The 21,724-nt window shown below is 35.7% G+C and overlaps 1 long non-coding RNA gene across 1 annotated transcript; it reads left to right on the top strand.

Moving 5' to 3' along the window:
• The first annotated feature begins 10,893 nt into the window (after positions 1–10,893).
• Positions 10,894–16,633, top strand: LOC127959270 (uncharacterized). Its single transcript, XR_008154233.1, has 5 exons — positions 10,894–13,540; positions 14,360–14,489; positions 14,608–14,692; positions 15,255–15,382; positions 15,503–16,633. It is a non-coding gene; the product is annotated as an uncharacterized LOC127959270 (long non-coding RNA).
• The last annotated feature ends 5,091 nt before the right edge of the window (positions 16,634–21,724 follow it).

The raw sequence follows: 21,724 nt of genomic DNA, 5'->3' as shown, positions 1-21,724 counted from the left end.
TGTCTACTGCACTGATTCGGTATAGTGGATGACTGCAGGGAATTCAGGTTAATATGTTGACAAGCCTCGAACAATAGCGAGTCATGTCGCTCTGCACGCTCGACTGCTTCGGTTCATTTCAGCAGCTGACAGCAGGTCCTAATCATCAGCTGCCCTAAAGACACGTCATTACGTACTATTATGACGACATAATTACAGTTAGCTATATTAAAATGTTTCCAATTAATTACGTAGAATTAATTACGTAGCCTACAATGGAAAGACAAACAAAATGTGTCTCCTGCATGATTTTTAATGCACCCACTTATTATTAATAATTATATTATTATTTATTATGTGGTTTGATTAAAACGTTTTAATATAGGATGTATGCTCTGCCGAGGTCTAAATATGTACGGCATAAACATGGCATCTTATGATTGGATTGGAGTTTCATATGTGAATAAGTACAGTTAAAGGTAATAGGCAATATAGGGCCTACATAACCATAATAGCAACAACATATGTTAGAATATAGCGACATAGCCTATTTTTATAGTTAGCTAGACTATTTATCGTTCGCGCGCACACACACACACGCACACACATATTTTATATATATATATATCCTATAATATAAATTCATTGAGTGTCATAATAAATCCCAACAACAACCACAATAATAAGCTAATAATAATATACTCATAATAACGTTTGGAAATGTTCCTGAACTCTCTAAAGAATGAATGAATGTGTAGCAGAACTGTAGGTGTGACTGGTCACTGAGCAGCTGGCGCTCATCCCTCCGGGCGCACCATGACCTGCTTTTCTTTCCACACTAAATTGGAGGCTTGACAAACCACAAAATGAAAGTGATTTGAGTTGGATTCGGGAAGAAATGCAGAATATGAGCCAAAAGTGACGAGTCCGACGGGTATCCCAGGCATGAGACATGACGCGTAAAACATACGGCCTCTCTTTATTCCCCGTGTAGCCGGTTCAAATCTTGAATTAAATAGCCTAGTCTATATCCTTCCCCTGCGTTATGTAAAGCATCATACATGCGTTTATCAATTATCTAAGATTAATGAGTGTGTTGCTTATCTTCTGTTACAATAAATCAAATACTAGGCAACTTAATTCATACTTGCTGTATCTCATTAAATATGTCTCTTTATGTATTGGTTGTAATGGGTTAACTCATGATGAAAAAAAAAAAAAAAAAAAAAACATGTTATGCTTTTCTCACACATTGGGGGAAATAACAACCAAATCAAATTGCAAGATTTCTCTCTCTTCTGTAATAAAATGCGGCGCCAATTTGGTATTCCCAGCTCGGTTTGCGAGTGTTAATTGATCGTTTCAGACCAATGAAAATGTAGAGAGTATTGGGCCAATCAAATAAGATCGCGTATGCTGTATTTGGCTTGAAGCCTCTGTTTGCTATACATTTTTTTTCTTTTGAAATGTAAACTGCATGCAGTTCAGAGGTAGGCCACAAGGAGTCACTGCACTGCAATTAAGATTCATTTGGCTGCAGATCTATGCTTTGTTGAGCCAACATTAAACGTTTCAGATGAGTCTGCCTAACAACTGCAGTTTACCCTGTTTATGCACTCACCTGAAAAAATGTAGGAAAAAAAAAAAACATAATGTAGAAAATTGTGGCTAAATCTCATTAATTGTGATCTTAAGAATGATGAAACATTATATGTGATATATTTATATTTCCCATATATTTTCAGTTTAGACAATTTTCCTTTGGTACATAATGGGTACAAGTATGAAGCATATATATATATATATATATATACACACACACACGCACACACACACACACACACACACACACACACACACACACACACACACACACACATTCTTATTTACTGGATGAACCATATGAAGTGGGTGAATGAAGAAAGAACTCCAAATATTTTGTACTTTCTTATAATATTCATAATTCTCCCCCACCTTGGATTAATGCTGTCTAATTTTAGAAAGCCTCGCCTCAGACAGAAAAACGAAATAATTTTGCATTTACTGCACTGACATGTCTGTTGTTTCAGTGCAAAAACAAACAAACAAACAAACACAAACTTGCTTGCGCGCGTCATCCTGCCGCGTGTTTATTCCTTTACCATTTAAACGTGGAATATCTTCACCGTAAGCAATGCTTTCTTTTGCTTTTTGCTTTGTTGATATATATATATAATTGCGACCCAACTGTATACTACTGTTGAGAAATGTCAGGCGACACGTGAATATATAGAGCAAATGACAGAAACAGAAGGGGAATAAGTGACAGTAGAAAGACACACGCAGCAGTACAAAGGCGCGCAGAGCTTTGAGAGCGCAGTTTGTTTTAGCGCACATCTCCCGGGCTGAAGAAAGAAACTAACACGCCCTGTTTAAGAAACAAACATGCAGATTAGATAGGGGTTTGACAGACACTCTTTACTTTGCAGATTCCAGGTCCCATTGCGCTTATACCAACACAAATAGAACAGCGGAACCCGCTTGGCTAAATGTAGTTTTGCCTTTCAGCAATAAATGCAAAATAACGTGGCAAAATAAATAAATATGGTCACATTTTACATTTGGGCTACTATTCATGTCACAGTGTAATTTAATACTTACGTTTTGGGCAAACGTCAGTTTCATGTAATTTAATTTAATTTCAATATTTAATATTTACAAATTTTATATTATCCTAATTGTATTGAATTTACTGGTCAAAATACATAAATAAATAAATTAGGCAACAGATTATCTGTATAATTATGGAGGAACTCTGATCCATGACACAAACATATGTCTTGGTAATGTTTGTTCATCTGAAAATATGGTGGTGCATATGTGTGCCTAAAAAGTGTTGCCATATTTCACCTGCTGGCAGAGAGGCTAACATCGCAGGTGGTGTGCAATCTCTGACAGACATGTTAAACTGCTCTAATCTGACATGATCAAAATTTTGTTTATTATTATTTTTTATTTTTTTACGATTTGCCCTCTCTTGGTGTTCTTTTTTCTCTTTTTAAAAGAAAAAGACTGTTAAGGGTCATAGAGTTGACACAGTGCGTTTAGATATCACAGCTCGTCCAGGGAGTTGTCACCTGTTATACGTCTGTCACCTCCAGGCTTCCTAGTTACATCCTGAGCTGTGATCATTGCTCAATCCTGCCAAAGTTCAGAAACATTTCTAGGATTGGAAAAACATGCCAAAACTCATGCCAAAACATGTAGTTTGTAATAAATTAATGTATATATATATATATATATATATATATATATATATATATATATATATATATATATATTTTTTTTTTTTTTTTTTTTTTTTTTTTCTGCCAATTTGTATGACAAGAATTATAAATGGTTAAAGCAACATTTAATACATAAGCATATGAAAAATGTGTTAGTTCAAAACCAAAATCTGCTTCATTTGGATTAGTATTCTTATTACATTGTAATTACAAGTGTAATAACTGAGTGATACATCAGATGTAATTAACAGCTTTTAGTGTTTGCTTTTTCAAATGTCATTTAATATAGGTTGTGTTATATGTTTCAAATGAAAATTACTTTTTGCTGTGGCATTGAACTATTTTATGGGGTTGATGGACATAAAATCTGCAGTTTGTCACGTCTATAATTGGAGTCAGTCAGGCTTGCACGATATTGAGATTTTAAATTAGAGGCCTGTGTTATATTTGCGCATAGGCCTTGTTGAATTGACTGTTAAGTATTCTGCCCACTTCCAGATGCTGTCCAATGTTGTTCTAATCACTAGATCAACAACTCAAATCTACGGGAGAACAAATAATGGAGATGAAATGAACAAATGATTAGCATACTGTGAAAAGTACAATACGTTTCTTATTTAGCATTTAGATAACTGTCTGTCCCAAAGAGCAAAGCTTCAAAGTTGAACCCAGTTTAGGCGAAGGGAATTAATTCTCTCTCCTTCATGCTTCATTGAATCTCTCATTACCAAACTTTGTCTGTATTGATGTTAGATTTGATTGAAGATTAGAGCATTTAGCAAATCTTGCTTTTGCGCATGTATCAGGTTTTTCAAGCGCCCGCTGGTCAATACCCTCACTTTTATCCTGTGTCTGCTTCATTTAAACTTCATCAACTCCGTCAATGAACTGGAACAGAGAAACGTCCCCGTGGTACAATGCTGTTCTTTTGTTAGATAATTCCTTACTGCCTGTCTCTTTCTCTCTGTTTCTCCCTCCTTCTTTCTCTCACTCTCTCTCTCAACCACTAAAATCGCACAATGATGAATTATTTCAATCAATATGGTAATGAATATTGGGTGAGCTTTCAGTTTGTCTGGCTTAACAATGTATATGACAATAGTGATACTCTCTTCTGATGTGCATGTCAAATCCCATCCCACCCCACTTTTTTTTACAGCCCTATAATTCCACTGACAGTGAAAATTGTTCATATAATAGAAAATGATGTATTCTCACTTGGGAGATGTACTTCCCATGAAGGCAGAAATCGGGGTTGCCTGCTATGTTTCCACTCAGTATTCTTCGCGACCCGCGATAAATTACAAGAAATGCAAATATGCAAGACACCTAGTAAACCACACCATTGTGTGGAATAGATCATCCATGATAGGGTTGCCAAATATGTGGCGTTATTTGTCCCCTGTAGTGCATACCTGGCTGCTTTGACTTTGTGCCTCTATAAAGTGATACGTGAAGCAGTGCATCATATTTATATGGCTACCCAAAGAGCCATTTCCGAAGTATGTGCGAGGAAAATGTACGTCCCCATCTGTTGCCATACTAATGAATGTTCTGGCGTCTGAGCCCATTCATGGTAATCATATCTTTAATGATCAAGTTGCAAGTGATATACACCTTTCCATAAAGTCCCTCAGATTCACATTTCAGCGGGAAAGGGCTGTCCGTATGTCACACAGCACACAGCAGAACCCTACCCATTTGTTTTCGGTTGTAAATGCAGCAAATTAGTCTCCAGTTGGTGGAGTTCAGAGCAATATACTACAGGACCACAACACCACAGAGACGATCTATAAAGAGAGTGACATACTGCCCCTCTTTTTATCATAAACAATGTGAGCACTACATTACACTTCTAAGAAGTTGTGTTTTCCTTCCTGAAACATTTGATTATGGAACATATATATATATATATATATATATATATATATATATATATATATATATATATATATATATATATATATATATTACATAAAGTGCTGATTTAATTTATATTAGGGATTACTGTCGATATTGCCTCAGATCTCTAGGTATTACATTATCATATTCTCCATCTAATTTTGATTTCAAATAGCTCCACAATAGCAAACATTAAAACAATGTTTAATTAAGGTGGGCTTTAGAAATTGTATTCCTATTTAGTGGGTGAAGTCATGGGCATGTTCCTTCGAAAATATTGGGATGTGCTTAAAATGGCCCTGTTGTTAGGTGCAAAGCAATGGATTTAAATGAACCTTCATAAATATACTATACAATGGCACAACTTACATTTCACCCCCCTGCCAGTAGGTGGCGTAAACAGGCCCTGACCTGTCAGGAACAAAGGGTTGAAAGGGTTGAAAAAGGAACGTGTTCAACCCCAGGGAAAATGTTTCAGTAAAACTAACTCTGCTTCTTCATTTCACACAGGATGTTATCATTTTCAGTTCTTACAAGAAACAGTAGGCACCAAAATCGTAACTATTTATATATCAATTGGAAAGGCGTTTTAATCTGGTAAATTGTTGACGGTGCTTTACAGCTGTCTAATAGTGTTTTCCTCACCTTCAGAGCGAGAGTCCCAGGATGTTCGCATACACGCAGAGGTTTTATATTCAAAACCTGTCTCGGCAAGGCATCTCATTATTCCTGTCTGAAAGTATTGGCACACAGAGAGAAGTGTGATTATTGGTGATAAATGTATAAGTATTACGCTTATCTTATCCATTGGTCTCAGTGTGAGCTCTCACCCAGAGCGATCCAAGCAATTGGGTAAAATATGAACATGCAGGAGGTGTAGATTCTCTATTCTCCAAAAACAGATGCACATCTAATAGAATATGCATAAAATGTGGTGTAAGAAATGGACAGTGACTCATATACTAACAAATTATTTCACAGCTTGGCACAGGTAACTTAATTTGTAGCCTGTGTGAACAGTGTTTTGGTATATAACTTTAACGAATCATATGATGACTTGAATACATATGAAGAGCATGTTTAAGACACTCGTACGTCAATAAGCCATCTACCACATTTGCAAATGGGTAAAACATAAATTTATCATGCTAAATGTTTTTATGTGATTATATATTGGGTGTATGATGTGTCGTATTGCATGGTAAAAGACTGATAGGAAGACATACTGTTTGTGATTGGGATATTTGAGCATGTTGTACGTGCACCAGCGAGAAGAATTGGATGGATTCAATGGACTCCGAATAAAGCACTCACTTTATTCTCTCTCCCATCTCTTGTCTTTTCATCTCTCTCAGTCAGTCTGGAAACAGCTGTCATGTTTGACTGACAGGTTAACATACACTCGACATGGCCAGACTCTCTCGCGTGAAAGCCCTGTTCTCTCCCTCAGCCTGGCCAGAGTTGAGACACATGTCAAGAGAAAGCTTTTTCCATCTCTTCGTTCAAACTCATACCGCACTGTCAAAGAGAGAGAGAGCACGAGAGAGAAAGAGACAGATGCTTCACATCTCTCGCTTTGCCTTTAATCACACTCAATGTCTGCTGTTCCTTACAACTGCTTTCATGCTGTGACTGGTCAAAGATACGTGAATGAGATGTTTCAAAGTGCTAAACCAATTTAACAGGCATTCTCATATGAAAGGAGACACAATGGTAGCTGTTTAGAGCAGTCATCAATACCATCCACAAAGACTACAATGAGGGGACAAACACCTCACTTCACAAAGGACAACATGTTTATTAATCCCTGCTCCCTGTTACCAAGCTTTGCATCTCTGACGACGAAGCACCGTAATGATTTACGACAGCTGTATATTTCTATCACCACTGAGTAGTTGATGAGTTGCTGTTATTGATGTAAGACACTTTGAATACCTGAAAGGACCTCGCAGGAAAAGACACACGCTTTTTACTTAAATCTCTGTCGAAGTGGAGTATATTAAATAACAGTGATGTCCTTTAATGAATCTGCTGTGTTTCTGATCTGCTCATTGGAGGTCTTGAAGTTTACTTCAAGAGGCTTCAATCGACACTAAAAAACGTCCAGATTGGAGATTTGTTTTGGATGTCAGAATGTAATAACAGAGCGAGTGACTGTGTGTGTGTGGAGATCACAGATCATGAGGCTTTGGTCACTGCTGAAGTGGTGTTAGTTTTTATTTGGTGTGCTGTTTGTGAAATAAAGGACAGGGCAGACAAATAGTCTCCGGTGAGGTTTGGTGTGGAGCTCTTGACTTGGCTTCCCTTAACTGACACTAAGGTAGTACTGTATTCACCTTAGCATATAATACTGAATATTATAAAGCATCATCCTTTATGCTTGCTAGGGGCCAAGAACCATAGGTGCATAGACACCTATTGTAATCATTGGTATTACTACTACTATTATTTTTCTTCTGTTTCTTCTTTTTCTTCTTCTTCTTCTTCTTCTTCTTCTTACGATATTGAGTCTATAGCAGCCCAAAGAGCTGCTTGCAGGAAAAACAGTCTCAAGATTAACCATAGGAAGTTTGGAGTCTATAACTCATACCCTCTGGTGCCAACAACAGATCAAAGTTGTACATATGTTTACGCTAATTACTTTTGAACTGTAAAGTTTCGAAGCATGATTCGTTGGTCAATGCCAAGTCAAACATATGTATTCAAACCTGTTCTAGACAGTTTGTCTGATTATCACCAAAATTGACTCGGATCATCATCAGACCATGCCGACAAAATGTTATGGAATTTAAGCCGATTAGTCAAACCGTTCTCAAATAACGAATTTGACAAAGCATATTTAAAAAAAGATGTCAGGCTATATATCCACAATGCTCTAGCGTATTGCAACCAAACTTGGTATGTGTTATAATAACCATGACCTGAGGCTACCAGCACTTAGATATACATTTTTTTTTATTTTTGCTTATAACTTCTGAAAGGTTTGGCTAAAAATCACAGTACACTCAGTGTAGCATGAGTCAAATCATACTCAGTTTTGATTTTGTTGTAAAATGCGATATTTTACAAATGCATTGGCATATTGTTATAGAACTCTATATGTGTCTTCAGCACAATACCCTAATGCATTGGTCTCAAACTTAATTCCTGGAAGGCCACTGCTATGCATATTCTAGGCCCCGTCCACACAGAAATGTGTTTTGCTGTATATGCATACATTTTGTATTGTGTAGGCGTTTCACCCAAATGAATCCGGCGTTTTGAGAGAGTGACCAATATTTTTGGAAAGTGGATAAATCTGAAAACGCCGCCTTTGTGTTTTTGTCTGGACAGTGAATCTGTATATTTTCTGAAACAATGATGTCATCAGCCCACACTGCTACGTCACGTAACAGCAACAAAACCATTAACAAACACTGAACGCTTATCTTTTTATTAACTAACATTAACACCAATTAATAAATGTATTGTTCAATGCTTGTTGGTATACTATGCGCAATGATTATGCGCATAGTCCAAGTCTTTTAATCTGTTTTTAGTGTATCTCTGTGGCAGAATTATAGTGCCACATACTGGTCTGGCATGTATACTACATCGTTTTGTGTAGACGCAAATATTTCTTGAAACAAGTGAAAAAAAGATTGGATAGGGAAATCTCTGGCTTCATGTGGACATAGCCTTAGTTCCAACCTTAATCAAACACACCTGATCCAGCTAATCAAGCTCTTCAGGATTACTAGAAACTTCCAAGCAGAGGTGAGTTGGACATGGTAGGAGCCAAATTCTGCAGAGCTGTGGCCCTCCAGGAATTGAGTTTGAGATCAACGAGTTAGATCATCTTCAAACTGAGGCTTGACAAAAAGTTATGAATTTCGCGTCAATAGACGAAACTGTTTCTGTGTTGTGCCACAACAAATTTGAGGCATGATGGAAAAATGACTCTTAGGCTGTATCTCTGCAAAGCTTTGACATATTGACATCAAACTTTGCATGTGCTATTATCACCTCACACAGAATACACCATTTTGATTTGATAATAGTATTAACACACTAAATTACATTACTAGTGGTTGTATTTGTGATTTTTCAGCCACTGTATTTGAGCTGATGCTTGGTGGCTTGCTTCTGCTTGGCCCTGATAATTACTGCTTTCTGCTATATTTAAAAAACGGTTATAGTATATCATCTTTAAACTAAAAATAATCAGTCTTATTTAAATAATAGGAGTTTCCTCTCATCTCTACCTTTAATGAGAAAACTGTATTTATGAATGAAAAAGTGCCTTAAATTTACATGATTTAAACATGTTCCACACAGTTCCACACAAATCAATGAAGTTACATCAATAGTTTTCTCCCTCTTGGTTTAGTTCAGTAATTCTTTATCAGGAAATATACACTGGGTACTTTATTAGGTACACCTGTTCAACTACTCATTAATGCAAATATCTAATCTGCCAAGCACGTGGTGTGAAATCAGTGCATTTAAGCATGTAGACAGGCAATCTTCTGAAGTTCAAATTGAGCATCAGAATGGGGAGGAAAGATGATACAATTGACATGAAATGTGGCATGAATAGCATTTCTGAATGCACAACATGTCGAAACTTGAAGCTGATAGGCTATAACAGCAGAAGACCACACTGGATACCACTTCTCCCAGCTAAGATCAGGAAACAGGTTACAGTTAACACATGCTCACTAAAATTGAACAACAGAAGATTGGAAAAAATGGTTGCAAGGTCCGATGAGTCTCGATTTCTGCTGCAACCTTTGGATGGTAGGGTCAGAATTTGATCTAAAGAACATGAAAGCATAGATCCATCCTTACTTGTGTCAATAGTTCAGGCTGCTCATGGTGGTATAATAATGTGAGGAAGCGGTTCCCAATCCTGGTTCTGGAGAATCGCCAACTAATCAAACATACCTGATTCAACTTATCAACCTGTTCGTAAACACTGCATCCGATTAGCCTTTGGAGGCTGTAGAATTTGTTTTGAAACAGTTATTCCTTCTTTCATTTATAACATGACTTGATTAGCCTATTGTAACTCTGCTATCTCTCTCCTCAATTTCTAATGTTTAAATGGTTCAAAATGCAGCTGCTCATGGGCAGCCATAAACGTGATTGTATCACTCCAATTCTGTGCTCAAAACACTGGTTGCCAGTTCGATACTGATTGCATTTATTTATTTATTTTTGTTTTAGTTTCTAAAGCTCGCTGCAGTTAAGCCCCCAAATACTTATCTGACCTAATTGTTACACATAACCCATCTAGATCACTTAGATCAAGAGATCAACATATCTTGTCTGTCTCACAATCTTGTCTACAACAGAGTGGGGATCGAGCTTTCACAGTGGCTGGCCATAAGCTGTGGAACAATCACACCATTATGTGTTGGAACTGCTTCTACATTAGCTGAATTTAAATCCATGCTTAAAGGGTTAGTTCAACCAAATATAAAAATTATGTCATTAATGACTCACCCTCATGTCGTTCCAAACCCGTAAGACCTCCGTTCATCTTCAGAACACAGTTTAAGATATTTTAGATTTAGTCAGAGAGCTTTCTGTCCCCTCATTGAAAATGTATGTACTGTATAATGTCCATGTCCAGAAAGGTAATAAAAACATCTTCAAAGTAGTCCATGTGACATCAGAGGGTCAGTTAGAATTTTTTGAAGCATTGAAAATCCATTCATCCATTCATATTACTTGTTTTATTTCTTGGTTTTAACTGTCATTTACAGCAGTTTGGCCAAACGGTTGATTTTTACATGTGCTTTATAAATAAAATTTTATTTGATTTAATTTTGATTTATATTCAAAGGTATGATGGCATCAAAGCATGTCCGAATCCAATGTTAGCTTCACATCCTATCTCCTGAGATCTGATACATTTTTGAAGGCAACATGTGTCCTTCACTGCCTTGATATCCCACAATTCTGTGTATTCCATTCCGTGACAGTTGAGCTAAAAATAAAATAACCAGGGCACCTGAATGTTGCGTTTCTGAGTAAGATTTACTCTTATAGTAATTAAATATTCTCTCCGTTATCACCAAAGCTTGTTATATTTTCGTTTAGTTTTTTTCTTGTAGACCAGTAACAACCTGGTCTCACAGAATTCCGTGAAATGTCCACGGGCCCTTAACTCAAAATCCGTGAAGCCATCACGGAATTGCCCCAAATTCCGTGACCCGGCCACGGATATTTCTCCAACGCAAGTCAATGACACTGACCTCCCGTGGTCCACACACGGATACCCGTTTCAATGACGGAGTACAGAACTCGCTGAACGGACGTGCTTTCTCATTTGGAAACGCAACATTTGAAGTATTTGTTTCTTTTCCAATATCAAATGCCATAATGACATTAACCAGACAGCTGTTGTAGTTATTGCATTGTCCTGTCATCATAAAAATTACGTTTGTTTCAGTTACAAAAGTCCCGTGATGGCACGGACCTCCACAACCTGACCTCACTCACTTGTTTAGGAACTTACAAGATTTTCGTCGACACTGTTGCAATGGCATGTAATTAACTTGGCATTTTTTCTCGTCCTGTCATCATAAAATCCAGTTTGATGGCGTTTTACACACATTTTGGCTATAGTCCGAACTAAAATCTGTGATAGGAGCACGGAGTGAGTCTGTGCTCTAACGCAAGTCAATGGCACTCATCTTCCGTGGTCCGTACACGGATCGTTTCAGTGATGGAGTACAGACCTCACTCAATGGACGTGCTATCTCATCTGGAAACGCAACATTTGAAGTATTTATTTTTTACAACACCAAATACCATGACCAACCTGACTGTTGTTGTAACTATTGCATTGTCCTGCCATCATACAGATTCACTTTGATTCTGTTAGCCTAAATAAAATCTGTGATACGAGCACGGAGTGAGTCTGTGCTGAGATCACGGATAACTCTAACGCAAGTCAATGACACTCTTCTTCCGTGGTCCACACACGGAAACCCAGTCTCACGGCAGTTCGTGATTTTGTCACGTAATTTAATCTATTTATTCGTGGCAGGCACACGTTTATTTCCTTATTTTCATGATTGCAGGACGTTTTTTAAACTAATGCATTTCAACTGGAGGCATCTTTCGTGCATCAGCACAATATTTTCTGATTAATTATTATTATTATTATTTAATTTTTCACAGGACAACAGAAGAAACTCACTGAAACTTGAAAAAAAAAAACCCGGAGCTTAACTTACTGTACAAAACTGAGCAACATACTGTATTGCTGGTGACAAAAACACATTAAAACTTTTTTAGCTGTAAAATGCGCAATGGTTATTTTTTTACTTTTTCATTGATTTTTATTTTTTTCATAGGCCTAGATTTTTTATTTTTTTTTATTACAGAATTCAATATCAAGTCCTTGACACATAACTGTAACACATTTTCACATTAAGAAACAATTTAGTTTAAATAAAAAGAACAAAAAAATATATAAAAATAAATAAATAAATTATTTATTAGCGATAGGCCTACAGATTATTTTTTTTAATTTATTTTTTATTTTTTTACTTTAGACTCTAAAGTTAAAAGTTTTTATTAAGGCTATTGTAAAGGCTTCTTAAAAATGATGTCGCTGATGAGCCTCTGATCGCTGTCAGATTCTGTGATATGAATGTCCGCTAATGGGTTTAGAATGAGCCCCGCTCGGCCCGTGTTCTGGCTTACTGTAATATTTCACCTGTAATAAGACCGAAATAATATAATTAAAATAAAGAAATGAATGAATACATGATAACATCTAAATAAATGTTGATAGATTTAGCGTTATAGTTTTTAAAATATTAATAAACAGCAAATCAACACAGAAAGACCTAAATAATAATAATACATAATTAATAAACAGCGCCGCCCCTCCCACCACGCGCATCACGCGCTGTGCGTCAACCCCAAAGCGTCAAAAACTGAAGCGTGGTCAAGCGCCTCTAGCGTCACTGACATGAGATGTTTATCGCTTTGAAATCACGTTCAAGAAGTCTCATTCAGCACACATCGCGATACTTTCCATCAGTTTGCAAGAGCTGCAGGTTGGGTGAGTTATACAGTCTATGGTGAGTAGTAGTAAATATGCTCTTTTAATGCCTGTCATAAAACGTATTCTGTCTTCTTTATTAATCAGATGAGCGCCTTATGTTTACTCTCTGTATTACATCGGTCATCCGAGGCTGTCTTTGAGTTTCATTGTGTTTAACTAAATGAACACAGCTGCTAACTGGTTAAACTCTATCTGTTCTGTTTTATGTTCTTTCCCCTTGTATTAATTTTTTAGCTGAAAAGACGTAAAGTAAGCAGTCACCCCAGTGGTGCTTGTGGAGAGGTATTCCTTCAGAAATGGAGAAGACAGAAAGCTGCAGAGGCAGGTTGGTCTGTGATAGTTTGTCCCTTTTATCAAATATTCCTGTTGTTATCATTTGCACAGCATTTTGTTGTTTCTTAAACTGTTGTACGGTCCAAATACCCACACTTGCCATCTTTGCACATTTCCTTTATTTGGCCCAAGTGAGCATGAAGATCACAATGTGTGTCGATCTTAACATGACAAAGTTCGTTTCAACTTTGTATTTTAAAAGAAACTTCTAAATGTCTTTCCAATAGTCCCTATTAAAGATGACAATTTATTTTGTGGTGCTTCTAATTAAGTGATAAAAAGAAGTTACAAATGATGTACAAAATAAAAATACTTTTCTGTGCACCAAGAAAACATGCAACACTTTGTTTTACTACTAAATTAGTCTCAATTTCTAATTATTATAATTAATATTTCACAAACATTGGAAAGTTGCGTGACCTCCTGTGAGATCTCTGCAAAAAGTCTCACATTAATTCCAAAACATGATGCATGATGGGATACACTAAGCGTTGTATAGCGCTCCGGAGCAGTATTGGAGAGGTTTAGTGTGTGTTAAGGATGCTGTGCTTTGGCATTATTAAGACCGGGGACAGTCTCATAGTCACGTACACACACTCTCAAGTGAATAAGACCTCAAGTGTGGGTATCTGGAAAGGGGAAAAGTCTTTAAAATGATCCCTAAATACAGTCGCACATCAAAGTCTTAATAATTCACTAATGCTTTCATGTTCTAAAAAATAATGTATGTAAGTAATGTATAAGTTAAAGTATATAGTAATGTATAAGTTGCATGTAATGAAATAATATTTCCTTTCTTTCTGTCTTACAGGATTGTTTGCAGATAATGCTGTTCTTCTTTTTCAGAAGTTTTTGGGGAGCCAACCCTCACAAACCTTCCTAAAAACTAAAAGAGCTATTACTGAGTCTCAGCGACTCTTGCCACGATCAGCTCTTCCCAGGTACATTTGTTTACACATCAAATGCTCTGGTCTGAATCTTACTTTAAATTAATTTAATTATATGTTTAATGAGCAATATTGCTCATTGCACACAGAGTAAGATTATCTTGTTTCACAGAAGAGAAGGAAGACCAAGGAAATGATTTGCTCAGGATGAGAAATGAAGATGGTCATCTTGTGCTCAAGCAAACAGAAGTCCACTGGTATGTGTGTGTGTTGAAGCAATGCTGTGTTACAGGACTTTATGATGATCTCTCACAGGACTGGTCATGTCAGCCGTAATTATTCTTTCCAATGTTTTTATATTTATTTTATTTTATTTGATACAGCTATAATAATTATAGCATGTTAGCAAAGTTTGACTGGAACATTTTTAATCTAAAGTTTTAAAAAAACACCACCTGTTATTCTTAAAAGCATACAAGTGCCATAAAAGTGGTTTAATTGATATAAACACCAATTGACATTATCTCACTGTTTTTTGAATGTTGTGTTATAAATTGTGAATTGATAGTTGATTGGTTTGAAGCCAGGCCTTACACTGCACAGACTAAAACACATTTGTGAGAGAAGTCATTAACTCTGGAGAAAGATTCTAGAGGAAGAAAACACATTTACTGCAACAATAGATGAATTCTAGAGTCTCTGAGAACTACACAAGCTAATGGAGTCTCATGAGCAAGTCCTTTGCCTCTGTAACTTTTTCTAAATTCTTGCATAATGAAATTGTTTATTGCAGTATTTTAACAATTTTACTTTGTACAGATGATCTCATCAACCAAATGAGGGGTTTTGACCAAGTGATGCTCTTGAAAGGACTGAAAGAAGAGGATGTGGTAAATTGTCTTCAGAGAAAAAGCTTCTCAAAAGATCTTAAAACAGCTTGAAGAATGGTAAGTGTACAGTACTACAAGGGTCATAGTTACTCACCCTGCTAAAATCACACAGAACATAAGATGAGCTCTCTGTCCATTAAACAACTTCATCTGGATTGTTTGTTTCACTTTGACCAGGTCTGGGATCTTAGGACTGGGAGATCTCACTGGCACCCAGTTAACCTCCATAGAGAACATTTATCAGAAGCGCTGTCTGGGCAGGGTAAGAAACATCATCAAGGATGCCTCTCACCCTAACCATGGACCTTTCACCCTCCTTCCATCCGGCAGGCGTTACAGAAGCCTACGCTCTCGAACTAGTAGACTCAGGAAGAGCTTCTTCCCCGAGGCTGTGACACTCCTGAACGCCACACCACCAATCTAACCTGCACCTGCTCTTTTACTGCACTGGTCACAGTACTTTACATACATGTATTGCACTACTCATATTTTGCACAGACTGCACATGGTTAAATCCATTACACTATAAACTGTCTAAAGCTGTTACTGTACAAGCACAGTAAACTATTTCTACAATAAATATAATTGCACTACTATTATTTTGCATATAATAAATTGTTAAACTATACTTTTGCACACTCATTCAACTGTATTTATTACCACTGTTCTCAAGTTCCTGCTATTCATAATGTATATATAATCCTTCTTTGCTCTGTTCATAATGTACATACACTCCCTACATTACATTCATATTTATATTCTGTATATACTCTGATCAATATTGTATATAGCAACTCCACTGTAAATTCTGTATATCATAGCTTTACTTACTCTGCACTTTTATGTATATAAAACACTATATTCTTGCACTTCTGGTTAGATGCTAACTGCATTTCATTAGCTCTGTACTTGTACTCTGCATAATGACAATAAAGTTGAATCTAATCTAATCTAATCTAATCTTCTGGCTGAGAACAAGCTACACCACATCAGTGCTGGATATCAACCAAAAGCTGTTTCCAGACACGAGAGAAGATCACGATGAAACCAGTTTAGATGTGTTGATAAGGAATCATTATTTTCTGAAACAGTATCACATGTCTTATAAGTATCACATGATCTGTATCACAGTTGACTGAATGGGACTGTGACTTTTAAGGACATTTCATCACTCATCTGTGTGAACTGATTAATATATGAGGTTAATGTATTTTTGATTATGAATAATTATTTTCCTTGAATCTTATTTGTCTTGATGCTACTTTATCATCTTTATAGTCTATGCTTCAATAAAATGAATATGATGAATATTGTGTTCTGAAGATTCTTGTTAAATACATCATTTTACTAGGTAGGCTCATATGTGTTTATTTTAGACTTGGAAAAACTACATAATCATTATTAGGATTATTTTTTACTTAAGACATAAAAATATTTGATCAGATTAATGACATCTGGGACATTAGTACACCAGAAAGTTATTATTGTTTATATTTAGTAACAAATGCCAATTGTTTTGTGAAAGAAAGGGAGTTACGAGATTAATTATTTTGCATTACAAGATGGTGCCATGGGCTTTATAGTTACAAACACTTGAGGGATAACTGAGAATGTAGCAGGAATGATCAACGTTGATTTTGTACTGCATTAAAACCAAGAGCACACACATTACTGATGTCCAGCACATGAGGAGCAAGAGACAGGGGTGAGAGGACATTTTTACGCTGATTTCTGCTAATTAGTTATTAGTAATATATATATATATATATATATATATATATATATATATATATATATATATATATATATATATATATATGAATGAATTTGTCCTTGTGTAATAGTGAAGTATCACAAAGTGTATACATTGTCCTTGATTACTGCTTAACAGTGGGGAATAGATAATGGCATGTTGTTGCAGGTTCATCCATTATATTTATTGATGTTTATTTCAAAAATCAAATAAATAATCTATTATTTTTATTATCAAAACATTTCTTTATAATTTTTCCATGTTTCATCAGATGGCCTCACAATGTCCTGTCAAAAGGTATAATAGCAATGATGTAAGAATTAGAAAACAGAGGACTGTGAAAACTGTCAGATATAAATGTGACTCAGCTCGGTTTGTTGTCCATGATGAGGAGAATACATATATGTAGGTTTTACTGCCCTTCTACCCCCAGGGGCCCAGTAGCACCCCCCGGAAGAGCCAAAAACTGTACATTTCAAATGGCTGTAAATCAGAGTCCAATTAACATATCAAAGCGAAAATCAGCATGATTACTACTTATGCTATGCTGATAAAATAATGTTGGGCACAGTTTTCAGAAATAAATGGAAAGGTGGCATAAAGGCATTTTACGTATTGCATACTCTAAAATACTAAATTTCACCATGCCTCTCAAATATATCATAGTGGTTTACACAGTGAACATATTTATATGTCTAGTTTACCATTCAATATATTATTTATTTCATTTCGTTAATAAAACTTTTTAAACTACATTACCCATAAGCCTCCATCGTTCTATCTATGGAAAGGGAATACTAGGCGCTGTTTTTTGTAGTTCATTGAAGTTATTCTTAGGGTTAGTGTTAGGATCTCGGTAAAAAGGTGATTTTTCTCAACATAGAAACACCCAATGTTGACTTAATATATTTACTAATGTGATAATAGCAGCAAAACATACTTTTGTAACATGATCCGCTGTTTAATATGGGTTAAAAGATAATCCAACCACAGACAGTCCTGCGATGACAAGGGACATTCACAGCCAATGACATCAAAGCTGAGCAGCGTCATCACACTTCCTTAACCATTTATTGTCATTCATGAACGCTGTTTTCCGTTTTTCGGCTAAAGGGATAGATTGGTTAACAATAAATTAAATTTGCCACCTATTAGATAGTGTTTTATTAACGTCTACACTTTCTTCCAACAATAATGCAAATACAGAAATTATTGTTATTCAGCTTGACAACAATTTGGCAATATCGATGTGTACATGTGTGTGTACAACACGTGATGTGAACTGCACAGTCACAGTTTTATCTTATCTAACCAATAGATTCATTTCATTCAATTTAAAAGATACATTTTTTCCTGACCAAAGACAAGAGCATTTACTAATAAAAAGTAAAGAGTGAATTTATTAAGTTATTAAATTATTTAAATTTGTTTCTGTGATTTGCCTTTCTTTACCAATTAATCTCTAGGAATAAAAACTGAAATAAAGCATAATGAACATACATAATTTTGTAAGAGTTTTCCAGTATTTATTGATATGTCAAACTCATTTAAAGACAAAGTGCGCATATTACTGCACTGTCACCAAGCTCGTTTTTGAAGAATAAAACTATGAAGAAAAAAAAGGCAGTTATGTTGTAAACGTTAACAATTTTCAGTGTGTAAATTTCTTTTATTAAAAAACAAAACATTATAAATATGGTATATATCTTTCAGAGAACACCGTAAAAATATACATTTTCTTAAAAGATTCTATTGACCAAAAAGTGATACAACACAATGTAAATGTTTCAAACTCACAAAAAAACATCATGAAGACATGCATGTCAAGTATGCAATATCATCTATAAAACTCAATCAGCAGAGCATCACGTAAACACTGATTGTCCGAACAATGGAAGAAAGATAAAGTGTTCAGGAAAACAAACACCTGCTACATAAAAATGCAGAAATATAACTTTAACAATAACATCATTCACTTCATGACTGGAACTAGGGGATTGCTGTGCATGAATATGTCCTTTACTAAAACTCCTGATGAGAACTGAAGCTTTTTTATGATAAAAGCACCAGAAGTAAAGTTTACTGTATGAAGCTTGACAAAGAGAACACAATGCTTTATCAATATGATAAATGCTATTTTTAACTATTGTTGTCATCACTGGTTATGTATACAGAACAGTATATGGGTTGCTGGAAGGTCACAATGTATTCATTATAAGGTTAATTAAAACAAAGTTACATCTTCTACAGAAATCAAACCACTGCAAAGTCTTGAGTCACTGATCCAGGAACCATTTCTCTGTGTGTGTGTGTGTGTGGGGGGGGGGTTAAAGAGGTGAATCCTTGTGCATGACGGAGAACTACAGTGTTATCTGGAAACAATCCTGTAAGACAGAAAGGATAGAAATATTATGTAATTAAATGCAACATTACTGTGTTTTTTTTAGACCATGAAAGCATAATCTGCAAAGATGCTGTATAATTAAATGTTAAATGCATCCATTATTAAAAGCAAGTCATTACTAGCAATATCTAGTCATGGAGATCACGTATAGTGGGAACATGAACTGATGGGGCTTATTTAAAGTAATTTAATGAGAAGCCAATGAACAATATAAACTTTCTGACTGTGTGGGGCAACTGATTTTCCAATATTGTGATAGTGTCAGATGAGATTGTCCAGGGGCTTGTACAATATCATACAAGTGTTAAATTGAATTAGTGAATTATTAAGACTTTGATGTGCGACTGTATTTAGGGATCATTTTAAAGACTTTTCCCCTTTCCAGATACCCACACTTGAGGTCTTATTCACTTGAGAGTGTGTGTACGTGACTATGAGACTGTCCCCGGTCTTAATAATGCCAAAGCACAGCATCCTTAACACACACTAAACCTCTCCAATACTGCTCCGGAGCGCTATACAACGCTTAGTGTATCCCATCATGCATCATGTTTTGGAATTAATGTGAGACTTTTTGCAGAGATCTCACAGGAGGTCACGCAACTTTCCAATGTTTGTGAAATATTAATTATAATAATTAGAAATTGAGACTAATTTAGTAGTAAAACAAAGTGTTGCATGTTTTCTTGGTGTACAGAAAAGTATATTTATTTTGTACATCATTTGTAACTTCTTTTTATCACTTAATTAGAAGCACCACAAAATAAATTGTCATCTTTAATAGGGACTATTGGAAAGACATTTAGAAGTTTCTTTTAAAATACAAAGTTGAAACGAACTTTGTCATGTTAAGATCGACACACATTGTGATCTTCATGCTCACTTGGGCCAAATAAAGGAAATGTGCAAAGATGGCAAGTGTGGGTATTTGGACCGTACAACAGTTTAAGAAACAACAAAATGCTGTGCAAATGATAACAACAGGAATGTTTGATAAAAGGGACAAACTATCACAGACCAACCTGCCTCTGCAGCTTTCTGTCTTCTCCATTTCTGAAGGAATACCTCTCCACAAGCACCACTGGGGTGACTGCTTACTTTACGTCTTTTCAGCTAAAAAATTAATACAAGAGGAAAGAACATAAAACAGAATTATATACAGAATGTTAATAGTGATCTGTGAGCATAATATTTAAGATATAAACAAATATGAATTGAACTGCAAGATGGGAAAAATGTTTTTTTTTTTTTTTTTTTTTTTTTTTTTACATTAAAAAGGTATTACAAGCATGGTACAGTAAATGTGATTACTGTGAAATAAGTCATATAAAAGCACATTAAAACACTACCATTACAGTGGTACAACTATAGTTAATTTGGTGATTAATGTGCTATTACTATACCACAGTAAAACTACAGTTACTGTGGTAAAAAAAAAAAAAAAAAAAACATGGTAAATGTCTTGTTTACTGGGTTTTACCTACTTTTGTAGGTGTCATGGTTAACATGATTTTACTACAAATACAACTTACATCTTTGAACCTGAAATGAATATAAAACGGATCCCAGGTCTGTGGCACGTCACGTCACGTGACCGATAGAGTTTAACCAGTTAGCAGCTGTGTTCATTTAGTTAAACACAATGAAACTCAAAGACATCCTCGGATGACCGATGTAATACAGAGAGTAAACATAAGGCGCTCATCTGATTAATAAAGAAGACAGAATACGTTTTATGACAGGCATTAAAAGAGCATATTTACTACTACTCACCATAGACTGTATAACTCACCCAACCTGCAGTTCTTGCAAACTGATGGAAAGTATCGCGATGTGTGCTGAATGAGACTTCTTGAACGTGATTTCAAAGCGATAAACATCTCATGTCAGTGACGCTAGAGGCGCTTGACCACGCTTCAGTTTTTGACGCTTTGGGGTTGACGCACAGCGCGTGATGCGCGTGGTGGGAGGGGCGGCGCTGTTTATTAATTATGTATTATTATTATTTAGGTCTTTCTGTGTTGATTTGCTGTTTATTAATATTTTAAAAACTATAACGCTAAATCTATCAACATTTATTTAGATGTTATCATGTATCCATTCATTTCTTTATTTTAATTATATTATTTCGGTCTTATTACAGGTGAAATATTACAGTAAGCCAGAACACGGGCCGAGCGGGGCTCATTCTAAACCCATTAGCGGACATTCATATCACAGAATCTGACAGCGATCAGAGGCT

This window comes from Carassius gibelio, chromosome B6, assembly GCF_023724105.1.
Source record: "Carassius gibelio isolate Cgi1373 ecotype wild population from Czech Republic chromosome B6, carGib1.2-hapl.c, whole genome shotgun sequence".
NCBI classification, from domain to species: domain Eukaryota; kingdom Metazoa; phylum Chordata; class Actinopteri; order Cypriniformes; family Cyprinidae; genus Carassius; species Carassius gibelio.
Note: the sequence above shows the minus strand (reverse complement) of the source record. Positions and strands in the feature narration are given on the sequence as shown.